We start from the raw sequence: 9,814 nt of genomic DNA, 5'->3' as shown, positions 1-9,814 counted from the left end.
CAGGGGTCAGGAGTAATTAAAGCATGGAGTGCATGGATCAGAAGTAAATAATGTACAGAGTGCTGGGGTCAGGAATAATTAACACAGAGAATGCAGGGGTCGCAAGTACGAAATGCACAGAGTAGAGGTGTTAGGAGTAAATAACGCATAGAGTGCATGGATCAGAAGTAAATAACATACAGAGTGCTGGGGTCAGGAGTACTTAGCACATGGACTGCAGGGGTCAGGAGTAAGTAGTGAACAGAGTGCAGAGTCAGGAGTAAATAATGTACAGAGTGCAGAGGTCAGGAGTGAGTATCACACAGAGTAAAGGGTTTAGGAGTAAATAATGCACAGGGTACAGTAGTCAGGAATAAGCAATGCACACAGTTTAGGGGTTGGGAGTAAATAACGCACAGAGTACAATGGTCAGGAGCAAGTACCGCGCAGAGTTCAGGGTCAGGATTAAGTAACACACACAGTGCAAGGCTCAGGAGTAAAAAACACGCAAGGTGCAGGGGTTAGAAGTATGCTATACACAGAGTGAAATGGTCAGGAGTAGGCAATATATATAGAGTGCTGGGGTCAGGAGTAAGTAACACACCGAGTGCTGGGGTCAGCAGTATATAACACATAGAGTGCAGGGGTGAGGAGTAAGAAAGTTCATCCCAAGGAAAAAAAAACATACTCCCAATACAACCCTTCCACCCACGAGGGCAAATCCACCCCTAGCACAGGTTATTATACACCTGGGCATCAAATGTGGCACTTAGTGGGTGCCAGGAGTGCTCTCTGATTTCAGGGGTGAATAAGGTATATCAGCCTAAACAGTTTCATACAGGCAAGTGCTCTTTGGATTGACAGTTTTCCTGTGCACTAAACCATGTTAAAGGGGCACTGTCATGAGAGACATGAGTAATGGAAGTTCCCATTACTGAACTGTCCTTCAAGAATGTTAGTTCCCAGGCTGTCATCCTGATGCTTTGACTTCAGTGGTATCCAAGTCCTGGCCTGGAACAAGTATAGTGATACATAGTTCTGACACTTTTCTGACACTCATTTACAGCATGATAGTTACAGGTTCAGGGCTAACATATACTGAACTGATGGTATATAGCATTTTCAGAAAGAGAGAGGCCTTCAATGGCAGCGCCTATACTTGACAGAATCACTTTAAAATAAACACTGACTGCAGTATCTGTGAATGCTGACTGTGCACGCATTCAATTGTCTCCCTCCGGGTCGGCCAATGCCTTGTCTACATCCAGCCCGTGTGAATAAACCTTTGTGTATAAACATTGCATTGCCAACAATTCCTTTTCTATCCCGGATTGCGCACAACTTCCATAGATGACATCTATAGCAGGTCACTGCTCTGAGGAATCTGCAGTTTAACAGTTAATCTATAGCTGCCAACAGAACCGTTATTGACTTTGGAAACGTTTGCGGTCAGCATTAGGGAATAAGCCGAGCATGGCCTGGTGCAATCATGAGATTAAAACATCCTTCGAAATATTTCACTTGGATGTAGGCAAATGTTTTGCAATAGGCGAAAAGTTAGGGTGAAAGGCATCGGGAACAGAGGTAACACAATGTCTGTGGCTGGTTAAGACTGTATTAAAGCTGAACTGCAGGTAGATATGACAATTCATAATACAATAGTTCTGTATTCATTAATACATGAATAAATATGTTTTTAATACAACCAGTGTAAGTATCTAATTTTGACTTTGTAGCCTCTTGCAATCCACTATACAGCAGAGCTCAGCGCAAGAAGCCAGTCAGTGCAGCTGTAGCTCTAACCAGGCGCATGCTGATTGTAAGAAAGAGCAGAGTGACAGAGAGAAGAGCTAATCAGTGTTCTGCGGATCCTTTCACTGTCCAATCAAAGGCTGGGGGAGGGACAAGACATGTCAGTCTTTTTTAAAGTGTCCCCCTGCCTCCCTCCAAAAAAGAAGCTCTGGCTCTAAGACTCACCTTTAGCCCTTCTTCTTTGCCTCAAAAAGTCCTTTGTGTTCTGGGTTACATGATGCTCAGTGTCACTGAACCTGGAGGTTTAAAGAAGAACTCCTACACACCCTTACAGTGGGGCTACTCAACGGAGAAGGCAGTGGCTAGAATTGGGCTTTAACGACAGCGGTGAAAAACCAATTCGCCTTACCTGCTTGTTCTGCATGGCAGAGCTGTGTAGATCTGTAAAGCTGGCCATTCACTGCTCCAATTGCAGCCAATTCCTGGCGAACTGGCCACATTTCGAGCCGTGGGTGGCCCTCTCAGTACCACCTGGCTTGACCAAAGTTGATTGATAGATCAACTTTTGTTTTCATACATACACATGCTAGGGTAAATTAACCTATTAGCTGTTAGGACAGCCAGGAACGCTCTTCGTTCTGCGGTAGCCGCCACTTTGTCAGACATCCCACCGCCCCTCTTGGCAGGTGACGGCACACCTCCGCAAGCAACGTCCTGTTAGATAGGAGGTGGTCTGTTCGAATTGACCTGCCTTAGCCAGAGGGGCCGCCACAGCATCCCAGGTTGCTAAGAATTCTGAGCAACCTGTTACTCTCTGTTTGCCCAGCTTACTGACATCATTAAAGAACCCCCGCCAGTACAATCAGCGGCACCTGCCGCCACAAACTAATCCTTCTGCTCTGCTTCCTCAAGTGGCATATCGGGTAGAGGCGGCCCTAGGTGAAGCCATATCATCATCACAATATTTTTGAAGAGCAGGACACAAACCGTTTCCCTTACACCAGCATGTCTTTGGAGTGTGAGAGGTAACTCACATGAGCATTTCAAAACTTCATGCAGAGTGTGTTCTGGCCGGGATTCTAACCAAGGACCCCAGTGCTGCTAACTAGTGATGGGTCGAACACACCTGAGTTTGGTTCCAGTTCTAACTTTAGAACATGGAAAAAGTTCAAACTTGAACGTCGAACTCAATGTAAGTCTATGGGACCAGAACTCTGAAAATCAAATGCCCACATTTTTAAGCCTTATATGCATTTATTGGCCATAAAAAAGTGTACGGGGATCTGGGTACTGCCCTGGGGGACAGGAATCAATGCAAAAAAAACTTTAAAAAAATACTGTTTTAGCAGGAGCAGTGATTTTAACATTGCTTAAAGGGTAACAATAAAGAATTCATTTAAATATCGTGCCTGGGGGGTCCCCTTAAATGACATTTATAAAGAAAAAAAAAAGCATGCAGTTTCCTCTCCCTGATATTAGCCATCTGCCTCCAAAGGATTATTGATTGGCACTTCGATGCCTCCACTAAAATTTGGGTCCCGATGGAAAAATGCATCGCTGGTCGAAATCTTGCCCATGCTCGTTGGTTACCACATACATATCGGGGCCTGTCTAATAGTACATCTCCTATGACCCTTCATGTTCTTCGGTTGTTGGGCAGGTTGAACAGTGGTGGTACCTTTGGCCCTCTGCTATCTCCCCTTGGAGGTTTTCCATGGTTCTCCCCTAGTGAAAATATATTTTTTACAAGGGAATTTACGCTGCCATAAATTATATAGCCAGAATACTCTAATGCTCCTTGCGGAACTTAAGGATAGATATGGACATTTCCCTTGGCTGACTGGCGATATCGACAAATCCATAATATCTTCATAACAATGGCCTCTAGTATCCAGCCCATGTCCTCCCTCACTCCCTTTGAATCTCTTTGTGTAGGGTCTGCTTCCCCTGGCTGGTTAGTTTCCAAAGATGCTCTTATCCCAACTTTCACAGGATCGGTCGAGGTTTGTGCGGGAGTGGGAGAGAGATCTGGGTCGTAGATTCTCAGATGAACAGTTGATCTTATTTTAGCGCTTCACCCATAAATCATCTGTGGATTCTAAAATACACAAAACTAGTTATAAACTATCGTCTCGCTGGTACCGCACTCTGTTGTATCTAAGCTCCATCTATCCAGGTGTGTCCTCTCTTTGCTGGAGGGGGTGTGGGCAGACCGGTCACCTCTTGCACATTTGGTGGGAATGTCCTCTTCTGCAATGTTTTTGGCAGGATACTCAATCTTAAATCGTGCTTGTCACAGATCTTAGCCTACCTAATTATCCTGCTAATTTTTTGTTCCACCTTCCCTCGATGTCTGTAAGATGCTATAAGAACGGTGTTCTGCCCCACCTACAAGGCACAGCCAGGAGACTAATCCCCAAACATTGGAAACATCCCAGGGTCCCCACTAGATCAGAATGGATCTCACAAGCGGAGGAATGGGTTGCTAAGTGTCAGGATCGATCAGACCATTTTTATTCCAAATGGGCGGTATGGCTGCACTATGTTTCTCAGTCTACCACCGACCCAAACACCTGACTTGCTTCCTTACATGCTGCTCAACATGACCATATGGGATAATGTTTCTCCTTCTATGTTCTTCTACTAGAGAGCTGAAGGGAGGTCCGGGTGCCTACATGTGTCACTTACATGTAGTGCCTTGTGCATTATTTATGGATATCGGCTCTTGCCTGCTGGTTATGTGTGGGTCGTTTGCCCACTTGTTGTATTTTTGTGTTTAACCTGATTGCTGTTAAAACTTTAATCGGGGGATTGTTCCCCCTTTCTTGGATGTCAAACTGTGGTCTTAGTTTGTCCCCTTTTTATGTTGAAAAATCCTATAAATAAAGATTATATATATAAAAAAAAAAAAGTGAAGCAGTGGATTCTTGGACTTGAGCAGAACCATCTCTAGGAAAGAGGTGAGTACACACAGGGTTGGGGATTTCAGATGGACATTTTTAATGGTAGTTGTGAAGGGGCCTAATGGACCCAGAGTTAATTTTTAACCTAATGCTGGCTATGAGCTTTTGGAGCACACTCATATCTATGCGAGCTCTTTGCAGCCTGCATAGTAACGTACATATGTAGCTGTGAATGGACCCTTATAGTTGTTTTTATTTATTTATACAGCCAAATAACATAAAAATGACTGCTAATGTAAAATGATGATCCTGGCTTCAGACTCTGTGCACTTTGATGTCTTGCAGCTGGCACAAGCTGGGGCAATCTGAACTACGAGCCAACAGACATCTGTACTGTACAGCCAAGTACTGCATAGCTTCCATCGGGGATGGTGGTGGATTGGGAAGGGGGGTGGGGTGGGGTTATGGGTGAGTATTGCCAATTTGCCATTCACAACCTGTGTGCCTATTCCATTGTATGAATTTTTGAAAACGAATATGTCTTCCTTATTACTTCAGAAACAAGTCTGTACAGTTTATGTTCCTGGCTTCCTTCTGTGCTCTTTACCATGCTTTTATTTCACCATAGGGAGCATGCTGTGTTGTTCTGGCATTCAGCATTCCTGCTATGGTAACAGAGAAAACGTCTGCAGCACTACCGAAAGAAAGAAGCGCATGTTTATTTTAAACATAGAAAGCACAATGGGGACAAGGAAGGGTAAAGGATAAATATAGAATCTCTTCAGTAGAAAACTTGAGGCTCTTGTGTTTCTGGACATTTCCAGCTGCCTTCCATTTAGCACTGTAAGCATCTATATACTCTGATATATATGTTCCCTATCCGGCTTGCTGCACCCTTAAAGCAGCACTGTCTAGTTTATATTTACCATGTAGGAATACGATTTTGGCCTAGATTGTACTCTAATATGTACTCTGAACAGTATGCTCACCAGCCTGTTCCCTGGTTAACAGAATGTCAAGCTTCCCCACTCCTTAATGCACTGAGATGCAAATTTAAGGGGGTAATTTGTAAAGTTAAAGCCGAAGTGTGGTGTACGCGTATAATACCTTCCCTTGTTCTCAGACATCCCAACTCTCCCGGACGCTTCGGGAGTCTCCCGCTATTAGATACCGCCTCCCGACCGCCCAGGAGAGAAACATTTTCTCCCGGAAAGGTTTACTCTGCTATACCTAGCAGAGTAAACCTTTCCTTGCGATCTGGTTTTTTTTTTTTTGACATCAGGGCCGCCGTCAGTCAGAGAAAAAACAAAACAGCATAGGAATGCATAGCTAGATTGCTATTGGTTATTTCACTTTGCAATAGCCAATAGCAGACTAGCTATTGCACCCGCCCACTGCTGCTGTCAATCAGCAGAGGGGGACCTGAAGTTCTCCAACAGGTCCTCTTCTAGTGATTGACAGCAGCAGAGGGCGGGTGCAATAGCCAGCTTGCTATTGGATATTGCAAATTGAAATAGCCAATAGGAATCTAGCTATTCATTCCTATGCTGTTTTTTTAAAAATTATTCTGACGGAAGCAGCTGTCAGAATACAAAAAAACCCCCAAAAAACAGCAGATAAGAAAGAAGCTATTGCTTCCCCTGCTATCTGCCATCATTTCAGGGGGGTGCTCTCTTCCATTTCAGGGCACCACCCTAAAATGAGAAGGGCACCTCAGGAACAAAATGATTGACAGCACAGAAAGCTAATAGCTGCGAGAGGGGGGCCAACAATAGTAAGGATCAGGGGAAAGATTGATAAATAATGGACGACGTACAGACCAGGGCATAACTACAAATCATGGAGCCCCATTGTTCTTCCCCCGCTAAACAGTACATTGCCCTATGGCAGCAGTTCTCAACCTTTGATAACAATGCCCAAGTTGTGGCAACACCTAACAGTAAAATTATTCTCGTTGCTCCCTCATCGCTGTAATTTTGCTACTGTTAGATAGCTATTAGATAGCGGCCCCCGGCCGCCCAGGAGAGAAACACTTTTTCCCGGAAAGGTTTACTCTGCTCGATTGAGCAGAGTAAACCTTTCCCTGTTCTGGTTTTTTTTTTCTGACATCGGAGCCGCCGGCCGCCGTCAGTCAGGAAAAAAAAAAATATCAGCATAGGAATGCATAGCTAGATTCCTAGTGGCTATTTCAATTTGTAATATCCAATAGCATGCTACTATCCAATAGCAAAAATCAGAGCACGGAAAGGTTTACTCTGCTCGATCGATGTGTGCAGCTCGACAGGGAGCTAAACCCTCCTATTCGGCAATAAGCCAGACTGATCAAAATCTTTATGCTTTATTAACAAAACAGGGCGGGGTGAAACTGGTGAGAAAAGAACATGGAAACATTCAATCAATATAAGAAACATGTAAATACAGTGTCAGCTCACAAATATAGAGAGAAACAAGTCCGTTCATACCATTGGTGTTGCCTAAGAGCGAAATGAGCTCTTTCTTCCAGACACTTGCTGCAGATGGCAGTAGATTCTCTTCAGCTCATTCCTATACTAGAGGCTGAACTCCTAAAATGCTTGTTTCCTTCTCTTTGGGCAGAAATGCTGGGAGTTTTGTTCAAGGAAAACAAGCTAAGGTACTATTAACCCCTTACAGACCAAGGTCTTTTTTTCATTTTTTTGCACCCATGTTATAATCCACATTATAGGCCTGAATATTACTTAAAACCCCCAAACATTATATATTGTCTGAAAGCCAAGACCCTGTAGAATAAAATGGTGGCAGTTGTAAATTTTTACGTTGCATGACATTAGCGCAACTTATTAATCACACTCAATCATTTTGTGAAAATGCACTTAAGTTAAATCTAGTGCCCCAAAACACAATATAAAATACATTTTTTGGGGAAATATAAAAGATGAGATACCCAACATGCCCGGGTTAAAAATTGTGTGCGTCCGTGAAACTGCAACAGAATTCAGTACACCAAAAAGTCCACGTTTTAAAAGCCCCTACAGGTCATCAGTTTAGAGATACGTGTAAATATTGGCCCTAGAATGATTGCTCTCACTCTGGCGTGTGTGGTGATACCCAACATGTGTAACGCAATTGTCGTTTTCGCACGTAGGCACACCCAACGCGCGTTTACGTGACAAAGCGCCTGCTCGCGGGGCGGGGGATTTACATTTTGTAAAAATTATTTTTACTTTTAATTTATTTGTATTATTTTTAAAACTGTCTTTTTTTAAAACTTTTAATTGCTATCACATAGTGGGGCTTAAAATCCCCCATGTGATAGCATAGTGGCAGTGACAGGTACTCTTTAGGGTGATACTGGGGGTCCAAAAGACCCCTAGTGTCACCTTTACACTCTAAATAAGCTATTGAAGTGCAGATAGCACTTCAATAGCTTATTGCTGAGCTTCAGGAGCCCAGAACTGACAGCTATGGGACCGGAAGTGATGCAATATTTGTCGCTCCCGGTCCCATAGAACAGGGAGGAAATCGGTGAACGGCCATTCACCGATCTCCTCCCCAGCTTCCCACCGACATCCAGCAAGGTCCTGGGCCCGCAGGAGGGGCAGATGAGCCCAGGAAACACGGTAGGGGTTTGTGGCGGGGGGCTGCCCAGTTGCCTGATCATAGAAGCGATCTGGCGGCAGCTGAGCCGTCAGAGTCATTTCTACTGTAAAGCCGGCCGACGGCTCTAAAAAACTGAACAGAGTCTGTTTAACCCCTTCAGACTCCATGACGGAATTATCCTGTCATGGGTTGTGAAGGGGTTAACAGATGTTTTCCCTTCAGCCCCATCTTGTGGCCGATTTTGATATTGCAGGTAGATAAACTTAATCATCCCATAGCAACATTTTACCCACCCCAGGTAACTTTGGCTCTGTAGCAGCTGGCAGTGTCAACTGTCACAATATATGTCATTGATCCTAACAAGAAATATGTATCAAGGACAAGCAGCAGGAGTGCTGTCAGAATCTTCAGTACACTACTAGGGAGCAGTGATGGGGGGTAAAAGTTATAGTAGCACTAATAATAATAACCATAATGACAGTGTAGCATCCCCGTTACTCGGTCAGCGATATCCTAGTGCAGGATAACACTACCCTTGGCTCCTAAGGGGTGATCTACAGTAAAAAAAACTAACGGGTCTCCCTGTGTTTCGTCTGTAAGAAACCTAGGCAATGGATCCACAGCATACCAGCCCACATTGAGTTGGTTTAACCCCTTCATGACTGAGCTTGTTTTTGGTTTCTGTTCGTAAATGACTGACACACTTTTGACATTTTTGCTGTGTGATTCTTCCACGTCAGTAATATACTTTCTTACAAAGTGCACCCACACATATTATATATTGTTTTTTAGAGGACAGATAGGGCTACATATTTATATCACATATGTGTGTCTAACGCCTCACTTAGGACAAATACAAATTAAAAAAAGAGGAAAAAACGTAAAAAAAAACTTTTTTTCCCAGTTTTGATTTGTAGTATTTTTTTTTAACAAAACCAGCACAGCTAAAAAAAAATGCAATACATACATTCATTTATTTGTCCCTTATTTTTAATTTTTTTACACTTTTCACTATTTTTTTAAATTTATTTACACTTTTCACTTTTTTTATACTGACAAATTTTATTTATTTAATTATATCAGGCAGTCATTGTGAATTAATCTCACTATTACTGCTTGATAAATTAATACATTTTTTTTTATTATCAGGCTGCTTCAAACTTCAGAACAGCCGATAATAAGTTAGTGACACTGATCCTGCAGCAGTTCAGGATTCAGCTGTCAGTGAATGTTTCAGAAAACTTAAACATTCTACTTTCAAGAATAGATACATTATGTGTCTAATACATAACATTTTGTATCTATTCTTGAAAGTCAAAAGATAAAAAAAAAAAAAAGCCAGTATAGCTTGAGAGAGATATCTCTCGATCTATACGAGCTGTCAGAATGCCGGCAAAAGCCGACATGTGTGTCTGCTTTGCTGTGACTCTCAGACACCCGATATTAAGGTATCGGGTGTCTGAAAAAGGTTAACCCTTTCAGTAATGGATCTCTAGATAGTTAGACATCTATTACTGAAAGGTAACCGCTGATTCTCAGCGGTTAGCAGCCTTCTAGTGCAGCAAATAACTTGTCACGTACAGTGTACGTGACGAGTCATT

Source organism: Nanorana parkeri, unplaced genomic scaffold (genome assembly GCF_000935625.1).
Source record: "Nanorana parkeri isolate BGI_ZX_2015 unplaced genomic scaffold, ASM93562v1 scaffold214, whole genome shotgun sequence".
In the NCBI taxonomy this organism is placed as follows: domain Eukaryota; kingdom Metazoa; phylum Chordata; class Amphibia; order Anura; family Dicroglossidae; genus Nanorana; species Nanorana parkeri.
Note: the sequence above shows the minus strand (reverse complement) of the source record.